General features: G+C 43.7%; 1 long non-coding RNA gene across 1 annotated transcript in view; it reads right to left on the bottom strand.

Moving 5' to 3' along the window:
* The window catches only part of LOC139755288 (uncharacterized), a 110157-nt gene that overhangs the window by 81696 nt on the left and 5528 nt on the right, over positions 1-22933 (bottom strand). The gene's annotated exons all lie outside the window — the stretch shown is intronic.

Here is a 22933-nt window from a genome sequence, read left to right on the forward strand (position 1 = left end):
CTGTGTATTATGGATCGTGATAAGGAAATGGAAAGCTTATCATCATCACCTTAAATAGACTTTATATGTGATAATATATAAAATACGATATATATATATATATATATATATATATATATATATATATATATATATATATATATATATATATATATATATATATATATATATATATATATATATATTTTTTTTTTTATACTATTCGCCATTTCCCGCGTTTGCGAGGTAGCGTTAAGAACAGAGGACTGGGCCTTAGAGGGAATATCCTCACCTAGCCCCTTCTCTATTTCTTCTTTTGGAAAATTAAAAAAAAAAAAAAAAAAAACGAGAGGGGATGAATTTCCAGCCCCCCGCTCCCTCTCCTTTTAGTCGCCTTCTACGACACGCAGGGAATACGTTGGAAGTATTCTTTCTCCCCTATCTCCAGGGATAATATATATATATATATATATATATATATATATATATATATATATATATATATATATATATATATCCCTAAAGACCATTCTTGCTTCGCCTGTTGAGCGCTGATAGTCGTACCTCCGTGCTCAAGGATCGTACCTTCGTGCTCAAGGGTCGTACCTTCGTGCTCAAGGGTCGTACCTTCGTGCTCAAGGGTCGTACCTCGTGCTCAAGGGTCGTACCTCCGTGCTCAAGGGTCGTACCTTCGTGCTCAAGGGTCGTACCTTCGTGCTCAAGGGTCGTACCTTCGTGCTCAAGGGTCGTACCTTCGTGCTCGAGGGTCGTACCTTCGTGCTCAAGGGTTGTACCTTCGTGTTCAAGGGTCGTACCTCCGTGCTCAAGGGTCGTACCTTCGTGCTCAAGGGTCGTACCTTCGTGCTCAAGGGTCGTACCTTCGTGCTCAAGGGTCGTACCTTCGTGCTCAAGGGTCGTTCCTCCGTGCTCAAGGGTCGTACCTCCGTGTTCAAGGGACCGATAATTCAGGGTATTACCATAACCTCAGTAAAGCACATATGGGTCAGTGCTTCATAGCTTTCCAATATCACTGGCGCCCGTCATGGTGAAGAGTAACTCGTTGAGGTTAACGATACAGTTATTTGAACCGTGTAGTGTCTGCGTTATTCCTCCAGGTGGCAGTGCATTCGTTTATCAATAAAGCGTAAAAGATTTATCACATCAGGAACAGTTCTTAATGATGTTCCTTTCTCTTGCTGCAAAAGATAAACAGTTTCCAGTATTTCTTCCCAATAATTTCATTTTTTATTTTAATGTGAAATAGTTTTTTGTACCTATATCTTTATTTTTCACTTCTTTTTACGGTTACCTTTTTAATAATCAACAACACAGCACCTTGGTTCACTACGCCCACATATATCATTCTTGTTTTATGTATTTCTTATAATTACCATCTCTTAGGGATTTTGAAGGGTGAAAGATCATTCGGTCATTAATGGATCATACTGTATTTATCTACAATCACATGACATCACCAGTACCATATAGACATTGCCTTCCCCTCCATAGGAAGGAAGACATTTTCATTTCATTGTTAATGAAACGAATTTCTCCCACATCCTTTAACTGGTGTTGGTATTATGATAGTGTAATTGTACGTGGAGGGAAATATACTGCGTTCATATATATGCATTCACTGGCGAAAGTTCGTGGATGTGTCTATCAGTTATTTCCATCAAGCATTGTGATAGTGTATCTTTGTTATAGATTTAGACACGAAGCATAACTCTCGTGAGGATGAGGATAAATAAACAAACAATAGACACTGGTGATACTGTAATGCAAGAGTCCCTCGTCGTGTTGTTTTCTCTTCTTGAGAATAAAACTTGAAGTCTGAGATCTGAATGCACTTAGGTTTGGCTCGTCCTGTGGCAGGCTGAGGGAGGTGAATCGATCGCTGGCTACTGGGGTGACAGGGGACGTCCGCCCGATGTTTTGCAACACCGACGCATCGTTGACGCGTCTGACCGACCCTGGAACCCTTGGATCAAAGACCCGTACAAACACTGGCATCTGATTGTGGGATTAATGATACGGCTGTGAACCCTCGATTACTTCGCCGTTGTTTGTATTGTTTCACGCACACCAAACTCATTTTGATACGCCTGTAGCATTGGGTTTATTGTAAATGACTGGTGTTTACATGCAGGTGTAAAGGACTGGTGTTAACATGCAGGTGTAAATGACTGGTGTTTACATGCAGGTGTAAATGACTGGTGTTTACATGCAGGTGTAAAGGACTGATGTTTACATGCAGGTGTAAAGGGCTAATGTTTACATGCAGGTGTAAAGGACTAATGTTTACATGCAGGTGTAAAGGACTAATGTTTACATGCAGGTGTAAAGGACTACTGTTTACATGCAGGTGTAAAGGACTAATGTTTACACGCAGGTGTAAAGGACTAATGTTTACATGCAGGTGTAAAGGACTGATGTTTACATGCAGGTGTAAAGGACTAATGTTTACTTACATGCAGGTGTAAAGGACTAATGTTTACATGCAGGTGTAAAGGACTACTGTTTACATGCAGGTGCAAATGTACATAAACTTTTCATGTTTTTTTCTTTCACAGATCAAGCACGAGAATTTCTTCACAAAACTGACCCCCGCAACGTAGTTCATATCAACGCTCATAGTAATCAAGTAAGTGGTTTTCCCTTTTTTGTAAATGTGCTTCAGTTTTACATGCATGATATAACACACTGTGTTCTGCTGCAATGTACCTAAGGTGTTTCATGGCGTTAGTAGCTGTAGCCTCTATATCGAGGCTGCTTAGGAAAGGAAATCATTGCCTCAGCAAAGTATAAAAATCACGCCAGATTCAAATCTTGTCGAAGCTTTAAAATGAAGATACTGTGAGCCATGATGGTTTATCAAGGTAACACGTAAAGAGAAAAAATAATTGGGCTTTCCAAGCAGAGAAATGATAATGTTTTGGATCCAGACAGATACGAATTGTACATATAAAACATAAAGTTCCTCAGAAGCTTTGAACAGTTCGACTCTGCCTTTAGAAACGCAATGTTGCTGTGAGTCAGCTCGAATGAAACACATTCCACTATGCATCACTGTGTACCCCCGCAGGAGGTGGGACAGGACGTGTTCAGTAGATGCACAACGGCTCTATCTGGAATCCAGCGTCCCTCGGTCGAAAATAACCCCTTAAATCACTTCAGCAAACCTTTCCAGAGACGACGTGGTACTGCTCTCGAATTGGTCGACAAAATGATTCAGATAAAACTGAAGCTGTGGGAAGGGGAAGTTTAATTAGGGAAATTCGATATATATATATATATATATATATATATATATATATATATATATATATATATATATATATATATATATATATATTGTTTTGTTTTTTCATTTCTTTTTCATACTATTCGCCATTTCCCGCGGTAGCGAGGTAGCGTTAAGAACAGAGGACTGAGCCCTTGAGGGAATATCCTCATTTGGCCCCCTTCTCTGTTCCTCTTTTGGAAAATTAAGAAAAAACGAGAGGGAAGGATTTCCAACCCCCCCCCCCCCTCCTTTTAGCCGCCTTCTACGACACGCAGGGATAACGTGGGAAGCATTCTTTCTCCCCTATCATTAATCACTGTACAGATCGATGGTTTTTTGATGTCGTAGATTAACCTCAAGTTTATGATGATTAGTGCTACTCAGGGTCAGTACTGGACTGTTGAAGACAAGAGTTCGAGAACTCATCGACTTAGGTCATTCATCCGTCGCCTTCAGCGGCCCGTGATTCATATGAAGGCGAATCACTTGTCAAGTTCTGCTGAAGAATGACGGAGTCTTTTTACACTCTGGTTACAGAGGTTTTTTGTTCTTCACATGCTGCTAGCACCTCCTACCTTCATCCTACTTACGTCAGACTGGATTACCATGCACGTTTACTATCAAAGCCCAGGTACGACCATGGCTAGACTGGAGGTCGAGATCTGTTCTGCGTCAGGGCATCTGGGTCCTGGCAATTCCTTTTTTATCTCGGCAGCCATTACCGTATTAGAGATGGTGGCGCTTCTACCCACTCCGAAACCCAGAGTGACTGTGAGTATATAAATATACGTCATAAAATTCTATCTTTTGCTGGTGGGATTACATTCACGTGGAGGGTAGCACTGAGGGAGGGGGAAGGGATCTAGGCACAACAAAGGATGGGTCCTCCATATGGCTTCGATGGTCCGTTAAAGACGCAGGTGGTTGGTTCGTGCCTGAGGACGCCAGTGGTCAGTCGTACGCATGACCTTTTATGGAGGTGAAAGCGCAGGTCGTTGGGTGGGAGAGAGAGAGAGAGAGAGAGAGAGAGAGAGAGAGAGAGAGAGAGAGAGAGAGAGAGAGAGAGAGAGAGAGAGAGAGAGAGAGAGACCTGAGAAGCCCAAGTCGCCTCGCCACGCTCGTTATTCGTGTAGTATCACAAGTTATGTTGAAAGGTCAATACTTAACAGTAAAATAATTCCAGTAATGAAGGATATTTGTCCTGCAGCCTGAACTTGCCTTGAGGGAAGCATAGAAAGAGGCGTCGCGGGAAGCACAGCAAGGAGTAACAAACGAAACATAACAAGTAACAAGAGAAAGAAAACAAGTAACAAGAGAAACAAAACAAGTAACAAGAGAAACAAAACAAGTAACAAGAGAAACAAAACAAGTAAAAAGAGAAACAAAACAGGTAACAAGAGAAACAAATGTAACAAGAGAATCAAAACAAGTAACAAGAGAAACACAACATATAACAAGAGAAACATAGCAAGCAACAACAGTAAATTTAGTCGTCGACAGAAGCACTGTCACCACCAGGAATTTACCAGACACCTCACCGGCCTAGTGACACAGTATGATTCTTGGAAAGGTCAGGCGTTATAATACGACTGGAAACAACACTGAGTTCGTGGTCAAAGGAATAAGTGTGTATAATGAATACGTGCGTGTGTATTTCTTATTTATTTACACACACACACACATACACGCAGCCAAGATACCTAACACATGGTGGAATACAGTGGGGTTCTTTGTATCTGGTGCGCCAGAGAGCCTTTGGCCCTATGCTATATGGAAGGCTCATTAAGAAGCTGGATCACCAAGCAGGAATAAGGAAGAGACTTCTTCGCTGAACAGATGATCTCAGTGGAAGGGAACAACAGGATGCACACGAGAGCGTACCCGAAATAGGTTGAGGTAATGAGCATGGGTTGTTTATGGCCTCGGTGTCAGAATTATCCAACAGGCATGAATCTCTGTGACAGAGACCTGGAAGTCACCATCGTCCATTGCCTGTCGCAAGAGTTCTTCCGTTGGAGAAGGAAGACCACTTGTCTGCTGGCAAATCTTAATTAAAGGTTGCATTCAAGTTCATAATAAACAAGGAGAGATTCAGCAGGCTGGTCACGTCCTGTACATAAGGCCTGAACTAGAACATGTTTCGCAAGTTTGGTCACCGCATCTACAGAATATAAAGAGCTAATAAAGAAGGCCCAGAGGAACGTAACAAAACTGTACGTAAGTTAAGAAAGCTGAGTTACAGGAAAAGGTTAAAGGCTTTTAAATTTGTCACTATAAGAGAGAGATGACCTGATCACAACCTCTACGTTTCCAAACTAAATTTATGACATAGTCAGTGAGCAGTTCTTCGAAAGGGATAGAACAACCAGATGACATAACATGAAATTAAACTTGAAAAATGTATGAAGAAATTCTTTAATAGTATCTGAGTAGTGGATGAAGAAAATAAAATAAGTGAAGAAATTTTGGATACAGACAACATATAGAAGTTTCAGATGTTTTGGGATAATAGAGAATGGTCAGGATATTGGGCCACACGAGTGTGTGAATCTCCCTCGACATTCAGAACAAAATAGGCAATCACAGATGGGCATTCATACAACTGTACAACTCCCTCTCCGTCCTGTTTCTGCTTAAGTTAAACAGAGAGATACACACAGACAGACGTGCGCACAACTGGCGCATTCCTGAATCCATAATCTTTCCCCTGTATACACCTTAAGTAAACACTCCTCCAGATTATCAGCCGCTAGCCTTGGCAGAAGAGCGGCAGCAGCAGCAGCAGCAGGCACAAGAGGCCCCGGCCAGTTACCATGGCAACACCCGCCTGGGCCAAAAAGGACAGTAATAAAACTCCCGCGCGAACCGAAACCTGTGAAGATAACCCCTCACTATACATCCAGTTCCATCCAGATCACTGTGTTGATTCTCAGTTCCGAGACAAAAAAAAAAAGAGAAGCATAAGTCATTCAGATTATCTTATCAGCACAACAACGAAACGAGTGTGAGTCACAGGCGTACGACGGGGGCCCTCACGTGAGGAGGCTTGTTGCGTCACCAACGGCCCGGACCGGAGTGGAAGACAAGCGGCAGCCGCCGCAGACTGTACCCAACTGCGTACGTTCCACCACAACAACAACGTAAGACGGCATTATACGATCACACACACACACATACACATACGTTGCAACATCAGGGTTATTATGGATTATGCTGAAGTGCCTTACCTGACGCTGACGAGTAATGATACTCGAAGATAATCCCTTCGTCTGAATGATACATCTTATAGTAAAATAATTGAATCATTCATGAATTCTACAAGGAATCTTAAATACCTAACTACATATAATACAGATTTGGTTTAAGAAAAAGAAGTACCTATAAATCACCCTAAAAATCATATAATACTTATCATCACCTCAGTTATGCAAAAGACAGTACCTATTAAACGTTCAGCTCTATATGAAAAATCAAAGCCAAGAAAATGTATAAAATTATACGTACTAAATTCGTCTATCATCCCTTTGTAACCATACGTGTATCTTACTTGGCCTAGGTGAATCGTAGAGCAACAAAGGAAAGCGAGTATTGCGTAACAAACGTATTTAATCTTTCAAAGTGACTTTTCGCTTCCTCCATGATGCCGTGAGGCTCGGTGGCTAGTCAACGTAAATCCCACGCGAGTCTACCATATGAGCCGTGAGTCACGACAGTGTATATCATTACATTGGACTGTAAAAATAACCCTTACAATCGTTTGGTCTGGTCTTAATCAGGGAAAAAAAGTTAGGTTTTGTTTGATAGAGAATGACTTGAGTTGAAACTTTTCTGCAAACAATTTCAAAACACAAGTCAGTGATATATTGAAGATAATGTTACATAAACTACTCATATAATTGTAAAGAATTCCATTACTCTTAACTGTCGTCCAATTATGCTAACAAACTATTGGTCAGTATGATCATCCAGTCACAGGTCAGTGCGGAGACGATCATGACGGCAAAAACACAACCTATTTTATTACCTAAATTTACTGACAGATGAGGCACCAGCGTTCAACCCCAGTACGTACCAGCTCTCTCCTTTCCTTCTCTTCCTCACCACATTTCTCAGAATCCTTCAACAGATTCCTCGGAAATTCTTCAACCCCTAAAACCCGTTCCTCCAGTCTAGTAGTCATCAAGAAAGATATTCATAGCTTTATGTCCGGCCACCTGGACCCGAGACGTCTCTTGAGCGTGAAGGTATGGCCCTCAAGTATGAAGGGCAGGCAACACTGTGAGGTGAACCTTAAGGGTCAAGTTATAGGTCATACTCAAAGGTCGTATCGTTGTGCTCGAGGACTGTACTACCATGCTCAAGAATCATACCGGTCGTACTCAAGGGTGGTAGTACTGCCGAGCACACGAAGTTTGTGTTGTCATGATAATTTTGAATGTTCATTGTCAACAAAACAGCGATGGCTTCGTGTATCAATTATACGAGTATCTGAGGTTTAATATCGAGTATAGAAGAATGGGGTCAGTCCAACGGTTCCTGAGCCACGCTGATGTAACCCGCCAGACTCCTCGTATCCGCCATCCGCCCTTAAGGTATAAACCTTTCATTCACCTGCAGACCTCGTCCGGTGCTACCTAATAGGTCGGAATATACTTCTACCAGTTTTCGATATTAAGCGAGATTCATGTAATTCGCAGCCTGCCCTTCACAGTTATAGAATTAGCGTATGATGTCATCACTGGAATCTTGTACTGAGTGAAGAGGATAAATGGGCTATTTCATTAACCTCTATATATTTCAAATAGGTCTGGCCTTGATGTGGACTTCCATCCTTGACTTGGAGCTAAATTAAAAAGAAATATACATAGTGAGAGTGGATGTAGTCTTAGATTACGCTATGATAGGCCCCTGAAGGCGCTAATTATTTTTCGGTTGGTGGATGTAGCTCGAACTCAATGACCCTGACAGTTGATAGGCCTAAAAACAACAATATCTCTCTTATCGCCTCTAACAGTGCAGTTTTATGCCCCTGCCAGCCACTTTCTGGTGGTGAGGAACAGAGCAATGTGTAAGGGACAAGCGTTCCAGTAAATTTAGGTTCCGTAGTGCCTTGCAGTTCGCATGAAATCAAAGCAGTACGCACTTAGCTTCTAGATTTCCCCGACCGGAATCATCATAGCGCTTAACTTACGTATTCATTTTATGCATTCCTTTTTCCCGAGTTTTTCTCTTTTTTTTTTTTTTACTTAATTCTTTTCTTCCACTATTCCTTCTTCGACTTGATATAGACGTCTTAGGTGAAGAACCAACAACTAACTCATGGGTATTAAGTAATATATATATATATATATATATATATATATATATATATATATATATATATATATATATATATATATATATATATTTTTTTTTTTTTTTCATACTATTCGCCATTTCCCGCGATAGCGAGGTAGCGTTAAGAACAGAGGACTGGGCCTTTGAGGGAATATCCTCACCTGGCCCCCTTCTCTGTTCCTTCTTTTGGAAAATTAAAAAAAAACGAGAGGGGAGGATTTCCAGCCCCCCGCTCCCTTCCCTTTTAGTCGCCTTCTACGACACGCAGGGAATACGTGGGAAGTATTCTTTCTCCCCTATCCCCAGGGATAATATATATATATATATATATATATATATATATATATATATATATATATATATATATATATATATATATATATATATATATATCGTATATGAGGTAGCCATGATCAAAACATTCAGTTGCCTGCGCGTCTTCCAATCTTCAGTGAGCTAAGTTTGCACGCTGCCAAGGATCGATATCTTCCGTCTGCTGTCACGTAGCATCTGTAGGTCACAAGCATGTGACACTTACGATCCCTCCTTCCCATCAGTGCTGCTTTAATGTTCACACCTGCTCGTTGGAAGCAGGTCGACGACACCTTCAGTAATGTCAGTAATGAAAACAATTCTCTAGGACTGCATCGTCTTGCTCCCGAGCACCGTTAACGGCCCTCTAAGACTAGCCTACCGCCAACCACGTCACCACCGACCAAAACCCAGGCTGCTGCTGCAGTCATGCACGTCAACGCCAACCACGTCACCACCGACCAAAACCTGGCCAGGCTGCTGCTGCAGTCATGCACGTCAACTTCACTACCAACGCTGTCCCGCCCTCTGCTGCCTTACTAGGCTTCCAGCCCGCTCCAGGTTCTTCAATCCAACGAGATTTTCGGTGTCACTCTGGACGATAAAGTAAGCTAGGAGGAACAGGTTAGCGTCATCATCAAAGCCCCCTTAATCGTGTCCACATTCTTCATTCACTTGTAGGGTTATTTTGTATTCTTCGTTCACTTGTAGGGTTATTTTGTATTCTTCGTTCACTTGTAGGGTTATTTTGTATTCTTCGTTCACTTGTAGGGTTATTTTGTATTCTTCGTTCACTTGTAGGGTTATTTTGTATTCTTCGTTCACTTGTAGGGTTATTTTGTATTCTTCGTTCACTTGTAGGGTTATTTTGTATTCTTCGATCACATGGGTTATTTTGTATTCGATCACATGTTGGGTTATTTTGTATTCTTCGTTCACTTGTAGGGTTATTTTGTATTCTTCGTTCACATGTAGGGTTATTTTGTATTCTTCGATCACATGTAGGGTTATTTTGTATCTCCTGTACAAATACTCTAGGAATCTATAGCGATGACGGGAAGCACGCTTAATTCAACTCGCTCACCCTAACGTTAACTACCCGCAGACTGTCTCAATCCATCAACCCAAACAACACAACTTATTCAAGCCAAGTTCCCTTGACGACCGGCTGAGAGGGACAGTTTTTGTACTTCGTATGTTTGACCTTGGCTCCGGAATTTGGATTAACATCATTCAGTTGTAGATAGTCATAAAATCCAACTGCAACCGCCTGGTATTCTCTGCCCACACCTGGTGTATATATATAGGTTTTCATTCGTGGTTCTGACTGAAAGAAACGTCATTTTTTTGTGCATATATTTTTTTTGACGCGTGTTGCGAAATGACACCCATGACAGCCAATATCACAGACCAACCTTTTCAAGTTGGTGAGGATCTCTAGTCGGCGAATCTCCTCATCTGGCATCATGTGGGTTTTCTCTCGTTTTTATTTCTATTTGCTTCACGAGATATTTCATTCAATTTGGTTTCTCTTTGTGGTTTGTGAATCATATGACACTTTACGCTCGGTATACATGAAAAACATGTATTGTACCACTCCGGGTTTCGACAATTCAACCAGGCCTTCATCGCTCACACGATCACTTCGTTTTTATTATTCTTAATATCACCGTCGGTATTATTGCCAGTCTTTCCATGTAATTCAGATATCGTATCCTTTGGACATATATATTTGATGCTTATCGTGAGAGCAATTTAATAACGACACTGGTCACAGAAGCTGAACTTAAATCATTACCAATCATTCTTATCCCCCCCCCCCCCCCAAGCCTTTCATCCCTCAGACACGATCATTAATCTAGTTACTACCAAAAGCCTCAGTTTATTGCCTGGTTTTCCCGAGAACGAGTGAGTTTGAGGTGGAGCCGAGAGCCAAGCCCTCCACAGTGAACGGCGGAGTGTCCTATGCTGTACCTCGGCATATCTTTCTTTACCAGCGGCGCTTCTCAACCAACGGCTTAACTACACTGATAATTCACCATTGCCAAAGACTTGTATTTGTCAGTGCTTTACCTCTGCCAGTAGCTCAACTTTATCAGCCGCTTATCTTTTTTATGTGGCTTATCTTTCTTCTATTCGTTTGTCCTTACCAGGAGGTTGGTTATCTTGATCGGTGAGTGAGAGGTCTTGGGAGAGAGGGACCGATAAGAGCGACCTCATATCGTTCCCATCCTCATACGCTGTACCTGTCATGTTCACTCATGAGGGGTATCTAGAGCAGGTCTACCATCCACCATACTACTCTCTCTCCATCTACAGAGATGAGGAAGGTAGGGTACTACTGCTGTCCTCCAGCAGCTCACCTTCGTCATTAGAATATCAGGGCTTTTTTGTTATTCATCCTTTCCAATGTACACAGAAGTAGTGTCTTTCAGCGGATAACCTCGTCATACACCATCAGACCGTATGCTGCGTTACAGTAGATGATCTCGTCACAGATTATCATTTCTCCTGTTTCCTGTCATTTCCATGTACTCCAGCAGTGTATTTCAAGAACTCATCATCATCTAAGACGTCGCTTCTTTCCTTGGTCTTCACCGTGGTCTGACGAGTTTAACCCGCTGGGCATAACAGTGCGATCCTTGAGTGCGATGATACGACTCTGGTATGATACAGTGGTCTTTGACGTGACTCTTAAGGATCATGTCTAATGTCAGTTCATCATACCCAGTAGTCGTATTGTCTCGCTTAAGAGTTATACTGACTCATTCAAGAAATTATATGAATACCATTTTAGTACTATCATGTATCGGTATAGTGACCGACATGGCATCAGAAAAATATGCCTTAAGGAACTGGGGGGAAATACACAAAACATTAAAAAAAAGTTACAGGGAGCAGAGATATTTTGAGCCAGATGTCTTAAAAGATGGGAGACTCAAGATCTACGAAGCAACCGGAATTTGTCTTTCTACTACGGTGAGCTCAAACATAACATATGGAGATGGAAACGAAGGATGAGGTGTTACTTGGAGATTTGATGGTGTTGAGGAGAAGCAGCCTTAGATGGTGCGGTTTCGGGGAGAAGATTAGGCAATGAAGTAGACAGATGATGTTCTTCAGATGGGAGGTTTGATTCGAGACTGTGAATCGTGCAGGGATGAACAGAGAACACGCCAGGTTTTGGAGTAGTATCGGGAAAGATGAAGTGGGTTCCAGTCGTTTGCTGACGGTCAAGGGAGGGTCCTGGGAGCCATCCAGACCTCTTCGACCCGTGGCGCCATCCCGATCCGGGGACGGAGAATCATGGAATCAATGTATTGTCAAGATTTTTCATTATCTAAAGTGAGAAAAACCTGAAGGAAAGACTTAAGCGTTGTATTAGTTAACGTGTCGTCAAGTGTTGAGTATAAGATGGAGTGAGGGTGCGCTTGTGGACTGGATGCCAGCAACCCACGTGTAGGTGAAGCAAAGAGAGGAAAGAAAGAACTGTGATTTACAACTGTGGGACTTGCTTAAACTTCGTATTGTAACAGAGGTCGGCAACGGGTGTGACACACTCATTCTAAACACTTCTCTGGTCTAATCTTACAATGAATTCCTTAATGGTAGGTTTGCTGGCAATAATTTCCACACCTAAGAGAAACGAGGACATTTCCTGTCTTCCCTACTGAATGTATTGTCGCTTTTCAATACACGTAAAGTGAGTTTATCATGTAGTGTGATATTTCTGTTCTTTTTCTTTCGTATATTCGTTGTGTTATAATGTTTCTATAGATATGGTGATGTCTTAATTGCCTGTTCCTATGCCATCTCCTCTCTCTCTCTCTCTCTCTCTCTCTCTCTCTCTCTCTCTCTCTCTCTCTCTCTCTCTCTCTCTCTCTCCACACATACACGTTATTTTTTCATACGTATTCGCCACTTCCCCCACTAGCAAGGTAGCGTCAAGAAGAGATGGCTGAACCTTACAGGAAAAAATTGTCATTTGGCTCCTTTCTCGGTTCTTTTTTTCTGGGAAAGTAAAACAGGAGGAGGGGATTTCCAGCACCCCCCCCCCCGCATCCTCCCCTTTTAATCGCCTTTGACGATACGCAGGAATACGTGGGCAGTATTCTTTCTCCCCTATCCTTAGGGATAACACACTGGGGTCTCATCTCCAAGCTTCCCTCTTTTGGCTTTTCTCCCTCACTTGCTCCCTCATATCTACGTTCTTCTCTGGCCGATCTATCTCTGTGGATATTGATGGATCAGCCTTTACCCTTGTCTCCATCAACAGCGGTGTCCCTCATGGTTCTGCCTTGTCTACTACATTCTCCTCTTTATAAACGGTTTCCTTCCTTCCACAAATAACAAATGCACTCATACACTGACGACTCAACAATGCATTCCTCCACATCCTTCAAATCTGGTCCTTCTCTCACCCGATTTCCATCTCGTCTCTACACAACTTTCTCAATAAACTCGGACAGTATACCCCAGTGGGACAGACGAACTCTGGTTTAGTGTAACGTCTCCCTGACCCAGTTTCTGCCCATCTCTCTATCGAAAATTCCTCTCAACTTTCCTCTCTTCTTCGAAGATTTTGTCAATTTCACCTCTTGATTCAATGAACATACTTGGTATTACTGTAACATCCACTCTATCTTGGAAACCCCACATTACGGAAATGGGTAACTTTGCCTCTTAAGAAACTGGGAGTCCTATTTAGATGTCGATATAATTTGTCTTCCGAACAGTTGCTCCGATTATACAAAGGACTGATCCTCCCTCGCATGGAGTAATGCATTCACATCTGGGGTGGTTCTAGCTCTGCATCTTTACTTGACTGAGTCGAAAGCGGTCCGATTCATAACTCTCCCCGGGCCAACTTCAAAATTTGACTTGCTTGCCCTACGCCGCAATGTTGGTTTACTTTCTCTCTTCTATAGGTATTACTTTGGTAGTTATTCCCCAAAGCTGGCTGCTTGCATATCCCCACCACCTAGTTAACTAGTCTACTCAATACTCGGCAAGCCACTGCGTCACATGGTTATTCTGTGGCCGTTGGCGACTTAAGGGTGGGCCGTTTTGATAACTGTCTCTTTCTCTACACCTTGAAGCTTTGGAACTGTTTACCCTCTCATGTTTTATTCCAGTAACTACGACCTAGTGTACCCCCTTCATGTCTTCCCCAGTAACTATGACCTAGCACTTTTTTAAACTACAGGTTTATCACTTCCTCCTAAGAATAAGTAGATACCTAGTTACATGTTAGAGGGAGATGGTTCGAGAGTTATTTGAGCTTTATGCGTTTTGCTGTAGAGGGTCATTACTGCCATTAAGCTTCAAGTCATAACTACCAGAAGAATAAACTTGAATGTCCAAGTCTCCCTACAGTGTTCAAGATAATTCCCAAACCATATACTCTCTTTCTGTATACATGTAACCCCAGTTTTATTTTCCATTACAAATTCTTAATTATTGTATTCATTTTATCGACTTGTATGTTTTTACCATACTTTTAACACTGGCATAGAAAATGAATGAAAAACTAAACTATTTTTTTCTATTACTGTAACAAGTGAGAAGGCAAACAGCATCAAAACATTAAAAGTAGGTTACATAACTACAGCATAACTACAGTACAACAGTAGTTATACCATGGCATAGATATAACTACATTATATCTACAGTGTAAAGGTTAACAATAAACGGAAAATAACATCTTGACTGTTATTGTTACCACACTGTGTAATAATAACGTTATCAACTGCAGCGTAACGTATTATGATAATGTTACCAGGGGCGCGTTATCTTTATCCCTACTGATAACTGAACGCTTATGTCGCCTCTCCAGGGTCATATATGCAGTGATATAGCGCGTATGGTCTCGGAATTATCTGGAACACTTGAAGAACGCGTGTAAGATTTTTTTTCAACGGTTGTGTATAAGTTGAGGACGACGTCCTGAATGACCCTGGCAGTTGTCAAAGGCTTAAAACCCTACTACGGTCATGAACCCAACCATCCAGCTATCTGTAGCAACCCCAGCTGATACTCCGCCGCCTATCCCCTGCTTCTGTTTTGTGGCTACTCTGGTTTTAAGTCGGTGGGTTCCTCTTGCCACCGAGCTATGAGGTAAACCTTTGGTTATTTGTAGATTTACCGAGACAACATCAACAACAACAACAGCGAGAGAGAGAGAGAGAGAGAGAGAGAGAGAGAGAGAGAGAGAGAGAGAGAGAGAGAGAGAGAGGGGATGTAACATCAGTGGCCACAAACATAACAATCACGGTCACAACACTTGCATCATCATAAACAATAGCAACAGTGTTAGCGGCAGCATAACACCAACAGCAGGAACTCTAGTAGCAACACCACTACTACTACTACCATTATCATCATTAGTACCACCATCACTACCAGTACTACCACAATCACCAGTGTCATTATCATCATCACCGGTACCACCACGACCACCAGATCCTGTGCGATCATCACCAGTACCTCCAGATCCTCTGTGATCATCACCAGTACCACCAGTTCCTGTGTGATCATCACCAGTACCACCAGTTCCTCTGCGATCATCACCAGTACCTCCAGATCCTCTGCGATCATCACCAGTACCACCAGATCCTGTGTGATCATCACCAGTACCACCAGATGCTCTGCGATCATCACCAGTACCACCAGTTCCTGTGCGATCATCACCAGTACCACCAGATCCTCTGCGATCATCACCAGTACCACCAGATCCTCTGTGATCATCACCAGTACCACCAGTTCCTGTGCGCCAGTACCACCAGATCCTCTGCGATCATCACCAGTACCACCAGTTCCTGTGCGATCACACCAGTACCACCAGATCCTCTGCGATCATCACCAGTACCACCAGATCCTCTGCGATCATCACCAGTACCACCAGTTCCTGTGCGCCAGTACCACCAGATCCTCTGCGATCATCACCAGTACCACCAGTTCCTCTGCGATCATCACCAGTACCACCAGATCCTCTGCGATCATCACCAGTACCACCAGTTCCTCTGCGATCATCACCAGTACCACCAGATCCTCTGCGATCATCACCAGTACCACCAGATCCTCTGCGATCATCACCAGTACCACCAGTTCCTGTGCGCCAGTACCACCAGATCCTCTGCGATCATCACCAGTACCACCAGTTCCTCTGCGATCATCACCAGTACCACCAGATCCTCTGCGATCATCACCAGTACCACCAGATCCTCTGCGATCATCACCAGTACCACCAGATCCTCTGCGATCATCACCAGTACCACCAGTTCCTCTGCGATCATCACCAATACCACCAGATCCTCTGCGATCATCACCAATACCACCAGTTCCTCTGCGATCATCACCAATACCACCAGTTCCTCTGCGATCATCACCAGTACCACCAGATCCTCTGCGATCATCACCAGTACCACCAGTTCCTCTGCGATCATCACCAATACCACCAGATCCTCTGCGATCATCACCAATACCACCAGATCCTCTGCGATCATCACCAATACCACCAGTTCCTCTGCGATCATCACCAGTACCACCAGATCCTCTGCGATCATCACCAGTACCACCAGTTCCTGTGCGATCATCACCAGTACCACCAGTTCCTGTGCGATCATCACCAGTACCACCAGTACCGTGGGGCGGGGACACAAGCGTGTAGCGATAGCCTATAATTGTAGCGCTGGTGAGCAGTGGGTCCCGGGAGGAGCCGGGCAGGTCGCCAGGCGGTGTGGTCCTCCCACTGCGGGAACTATGTCCACCTCTGCCAACCTCACCAGCTGGCTGGCCTGTATTGGAGATGTCGTTACGTCTCGTGCATGCTTTAGTAGGTTAGGAGAATCATCCTATGACCCTTTCCTTCTCTGGTCTGTATCAGAGAGCACTGTTTTGTCCCCGGAGACTCTGTTGTTACTATATTCACCGAGTGAACGAAGGGTACACTCACAAGTGTCGGCCATAGTGATACGCGGGGATTTTTACTTTTATGAATGTTGAGACGGACGTGGTAGTGACAATTACGTACGAATTGTCACAGGGCTTTTGGCCAGAGCACAGGAATAGCCTGAGGTCGGGTCACGACCACACGAGAGGTCGCTAGCAAACAGGTGAGACTGGTTGGGGGTTGGGTTGGGTATGGTCGTACCTTTGGCCGGAGGTTGACCACCTGCCCAGCCCGCCTCGCTGGGCCATCCGCATGGATACAGACAGCCTCGGGAGGTCTCAAGTGGTTGGTTGTTCAAGCGACTCTCCTGTGATTCAGCAGCGACAGTCCCTCCCGGTTAGACCTGACTCGTGTTGACAGTCAGAGAAATTCACCTGGACTCCGGGTTTTTTTTTTTGTTGTGAGGTTTGTTGACGGTACAAACATGTGTTTGTCCTCTGGGTATAACCACATAATACTATGATGGGACATAAGATGGCTTCGTGAATTGCAGGGTCACTCTCATCCAGAGGTGATTTTCTCTTTAATGATAGCAATACAGACGTATTAACAGGACGACAACAGCCACCTTGATGACAGCGTGTTCTTATGGTGGTGACACGGGCCTTTCATGACGAAAACAAAACCCAACAAGTTTTACTCTTCCATGTTTCTTTCCACCATGTGTTGCGGAGGAGTAACTAGCTTTGATGATACAAGTTGGTGTTGTTCAAGAAAATACATTTGTCTTTCCCTTTTTGTCTTGAGCGAACACGTCTGTGATATCCAAGAAATTAAACGTTTTTACTATGCTACAAGACTGCCCTGATGAGAACATGTGGGCTGCCTTGATACAAACCTGAATTGTTCTTAATGGTAAAGTCTGCCACGCCACAATTTTCCTTAATACATACAAGTGTGGTTGGTCTGCAAAGGCTTCTGTATTGTACTGCTGACACGAACACTGACTTAACGTTACCAGGCTCCAGCTGCACAGGGTTACACCGTGACTTGAAAAAGAAAAATTACCTTTGGCGAGATTGTATAGTTGTTAAGGGAATCCAAAGAGCACGGCTTCGTCGAGAAACTTCCCACTCCCAAGGAGTCCATCACTCCCCAGCTACTGACGGTAGCGCTGCAGGAGCTCCATAAAAGGAGTCCTGGGGTTATACAACAAAAAAGAAAAGTTGGCTTGGTGTCAGCACAGGTCCACAGCTTGACTATCAAGTCGTCTCGAGTGGCTGAAGCAGTATGGTGAACTCAACCCTACAAGCTGAGGACGAGGAGAAGGAGGAGGGTATACTGACATCATCTACCGAGACTTCGGAAGTCTGTTGGTGATGACTTGGGCAACACAGCGACTGCACAAGAAAGAGGCTCCAAAGAAACTGCCGGCAAATGAGAACGCTCTATCCATACTTGTCTGAGAACTGATTACAAAGCTGTATAATTAATGATGATGTTGTCATTGTGGAAAGTTCTCTTCGCCAAGATACCTTATAATATCTCACTTGAGCAGCAACACACATCGCACAGCAGTGTATGATGATGTTGAACGGGAAAAATGTTCAGCGCCTCCATTATGGAAGAAGCGAGGAAACAATAGGAAACATACAGAATCCATCGTGAGGGAGAAGCGTCAGATAGGCAGCGGTGGTATCTGGAGAATACAACAGTGTAGCGGTGAGCACTACCGACCGCTTGGGCTCGGATCCTGTGCGGGGAGGAAGGCCTGCAACTCCCCCAAACTGCACATACTCTCCTCGGGGTTGGTCGATGAACTGAGTACCTATATATATATATATATATATATATATATATATATATATATATATATATATATATATATAATATATACACACACACACACCATGGTGGTGTATGGGGCCTGGTTTTGTACAGGGAGCTGTGGTTTCGCTGCAGTAAGCATGACAGCTAGAGAATGGATGTGAACAGATGCGGCCTTTTTCCCGTCTACTCCTGGCGGTACTTCGCTAACACGAGAAACAACAATCAAGTACGAAAAAAGTGATATATATATATATATATATATATATATATATATATATATATATATATATATATATATATATATATATATATATATATATATATTATCCCTGGGGATAGGGGAGAAAGAATACTTCCCACGTATTCCCTGCGTGTCGTAGAAGGCGACTAAAAGGGGAGAGAGCGGGGGGGCTGGAAATCTTCCCCTCTCTTTTTTTTAATTTTCCAAAAGAAGGAACAGAGAAGGGGGCCAGGTGAGGGTATTCCCTCAAAGGCCCAGTCCTCTGTTTTTAACGCTACCTCGCTAACGCGGGAAATGGCGAATAGTTTGAAAGAAAAGAAAGATATATATATATATATATATATATATATATATATATATATATATATATATATATATATATATATATATTTCTTGTCCTATGATCCTTCTAGAGGGTTTCCGCAGCGCTCAATAGGGCAAGCTCCGTCCACCGGATGGAACCAAGTGTTGGGAAGTGTGGAAATGTCGTACATTTGTCTTTCTGAGGTGAGTGTTGGAGGAGTGAGGCGTACGTTTTCAGAATCCTCACTGCAGGTTGGAAGTTCCATTTTCAGCATCACGGGGGTTTAGTTTAGCGGTATGGTGTCCAGAGCACAGGTTAGGGACGATAACTTATGCATGTCTGGGGATCATAGTTTAAAGGGGGGAAGGGGTAAGAGAGTGTCCGGTGGGGTTGAGTTTAAGCTTAGCTTTGGAGAGAAAGGGTTGGAGATAGGAGGCCATTGTTCAGTGCTTGTCGGGCCATTACAGTGCTGAATGTTTCATCAGTTTGTATTTGCAGTGGGTGAATAGGGATTGCTGTAGTGTGAAGCAGGGATGAGCCTTTTATATTTTGCCTGTGGCTGGATGATTTGTAATGTAACTGATTGGGCAGCAGAGGGCTAAATGTGCTGCAAACAACTGGCTTCCAGGCACGGTGAAATGGGACTGAACTCGACAGTACTTTTGTTTTGTTACGCAGGTAATGAGTGTTCATGCTTGCCACACACACACACACACATACACAGACAGTGTATATATATATATATATATATATATATATATATATATATATATATATATATATATATATATATTTCTATGAGTCTACGGCGAAAATGAAACACGATAAGTGTTATGGCCACGTAAAGCGCTTTTGATAGATTCAATTAGTTTCGTTGACGTTGGGTTTTGTTGGGTTACGAAAGTACATCCCGATCGCAACTGCTCGTCTTTTATGCCAACTGGTGACCCATAAAGTGAGCATGACAATGGAATGGTCTTTCTTTTACACAGTCGACGGTGACAACTACGGAAATCTAAGAACAATAGATCGTGCTGGACAACGCCATGACCGTTTTACCAGCGTCTGGAACTATTGTCCGTGTGGCGACACCTGCAGCAGATTGAGGCCAACAGAGCTGTGGCTGACAGCGTCGTGCTGTGGCTAACAGTGTCCTGCTGTAGAGCCAGTGCTGTGGTTTGCAACAGCACGCTGTGAGACTTAAAGATATGGCTTGTCTGACAGAGGGGACACAGTGAATCTACTTACGTCATTGCTCGTGTCTGACAGTGTGTTCTGGCGTCATTAAAAGGGCAGGACAAGCTTGGAGATGGAGAGCCAGCTTGAAGATGCCAGAGCAACACTCTTGTGTTTTGCGAGTTGACGTTTCTCTGTGGGGTCAAATGAGTATTTACATTCTCCATTGCTTTATTCTTAGTGCTCTTATACCGGGCCGTGGCGTCCAGATCTAACAGTAACAACCTGGGTGTAGGTACTCCACAGTGTGTATACCTTCTGGTTGCAGATTCGAAGATCCTTCAAGAGGGTCGTCATCCCCTCTCCTGCCGGAGAACCAGGTGGCGAAACTCACCAGGTCATTGTAGCGCTGGCCTGATGACTCACCAGGTCACAGAACCTGCTTCAGGGATCAACAGGTTCATAATAGCACTTGCTTGACTACTCACCTCCCTCAAGGCTCACCACTTCATCATGGCACCTGCTTCGCGGCTCGCCAGGACACAGCACCTGCTCCTACGTCCACAACCCCACCTGCCAGGTGTTGTCTGTTCCGTCGTTACGTGTGGACTCCCAACCCGACTCGTCCCTCCAGTGCCTAGGTTCTGTGGTGCGACGAATGTTGTTAGATTACCCTGTCTATCTAGGGTTCACACCCGACCTACGCCACTCCCTTGCCCGCACAACAACTTTCTCTCTCTCTTGACCCAACTACTGGTGAACCTGACCTCCGCCACCTAACAACATCCTCCTCTCGAGCATCGTTACTCTGCTTCACTTCAACTCCGTCTGAGGAATAAAGAAGGCACACAGGATGACTGGAGAGGAGCGCGAAGTAAAAGGAAGGAAATAAATGATAAGTGCGTAACCTGAGGGAGCGCGAAGTAAAAGGAAGGAAATAAATGATAAGTGCGGAACCTATCTTATTCAGGAAAGATTCGAGAGTAATGAGGTTCGGGTTTATATGAAGCATAAATTCCGAAGCAGTGATCAGACGCACTAACCTCATTCACAATAACAGACAGAAGTCATGAAATAATAAGGTTCTTCATGAAGCTTGAGGCCTCCATAAGCCGTATGTACATCTTTAAGACAACATGAATTATATCAAAGAATAATGATACTGGTTGTTCTGCGTCAGGAGGAGATGAAATTGACTCTTCATACATCCTATCACGCTAGGAGAGCTTGCTGAGCAAGCCTAGCAAGCTAAGGCCCGGCGAGGTACACCCCTGAGGGAACCTATGTTCCTAGCTCACCAGACTAAAGCGGGACGAGCGATAACAAGGGGAATCTGGACGTCCAGTTGATGACAAGTTCACCATCTCCGGAGGAAGACCTGGAGCGTGTGAAGAGCTCCTGCTGCCGTCCACATTAAGGTGCGGGTTACCCAGCCATCACACCAGTGGTCTTCAAACGAGCTTTAATGTGTGCGTTGCCGTGATACACCAACTTCATGGTAAGAGAAGAAGCTGGGGACATGTAGCCTGGTGAAGACAACAAAACAGATGATGAAGACGATGATTATATTTGGCAAAGAACGCAGCACAACACAACACAACACAGCGCCTTGTGCAACTTGGGTTTTCTTTGTACAGTCGTGTGTCACTGTGGGCTTAAGGGTTAGAGCCTTGAACATGACAGAATGACCATAGTGCACCGACAATGATGCAACCCTTGGGTGTGTACGAAGGTCTGGCCTTTGAAGAGACTCGAGGATTCATTCAAAGGCCAGGCCAAAGGGTAGGAGCCCTGATATCTTACCAAAGGGTCGGAACGTCGTGCTTAAGAGGTCATTAACCCCTACATACACTTCTGTAGCGCCTCACACGTCCGGTCACCGGTAATGATAGTGGCTCACTGTGTCCTGTCACTTCCATACAGGAGTGATTATTAAGATGGCTTTGAGGCTCATCTGTATCCAAACATCTGTATCGCTTAAGGGTAAAACGTGCCGCTCAAACACGATGCAGGGCTATTTTCACAAAGCGGCGGTCTTTCACTATATAAATAGTGTGACTAAGGCAACGGGGCGGCATCCGGTATAAAAACTGACCAACATGGTTAAGGTGTGAAAATAACCTGATGTCTCGCCGCGCCGCCCACGTAAGTAAGGTTACTTGGTGAACGTTTCGTCAGTATTGCGTGACAAGTTAACCCGTTGTGACCATATCACCTTTTCATATTGGTGTCACACGGCGGCTCTGGTCGTACCTCGGTCAGAAAATACCACGTTTCACCACCTTTTACGGCCAAATGTCGCCACGGGAGGTGCAAGGAACGTCGTGTTGCTAGGAAATGCCAAAATAATCACTGGCGTTGTTGAACATTTTCTGTGATGTGTTCTCCCCAGAAAACAGTCGCCTCAGAAAATACCATAAACTTGCGGGGATTCGACTCGTAAAGAGTGCTACGCGGAAGCCAATCTATGATACACAACTTTAGGCAAGAAGAGAAGAAATAAAAGGACCATGGGCGTTGCCACCTCTGGAGGTAACGAATGGTTATAGTTTCGTTCTAGAGCAATGTATTAACATG

This window comes from Panulirus ornatus, chromosome 19 (assembly GCF_036320965.1).
Source record: "Panulirus ornatus isolate Po-2019 chromosome 19, ASM3632096v1, whole genome shotgun sequence".
NCBI classification, from domain to species: Eukaryota; Metazoa; Arthropoda; class Malacostraca; order Decapoda; family Palinuridae; genus Panulirus; species Panulirus ornatus.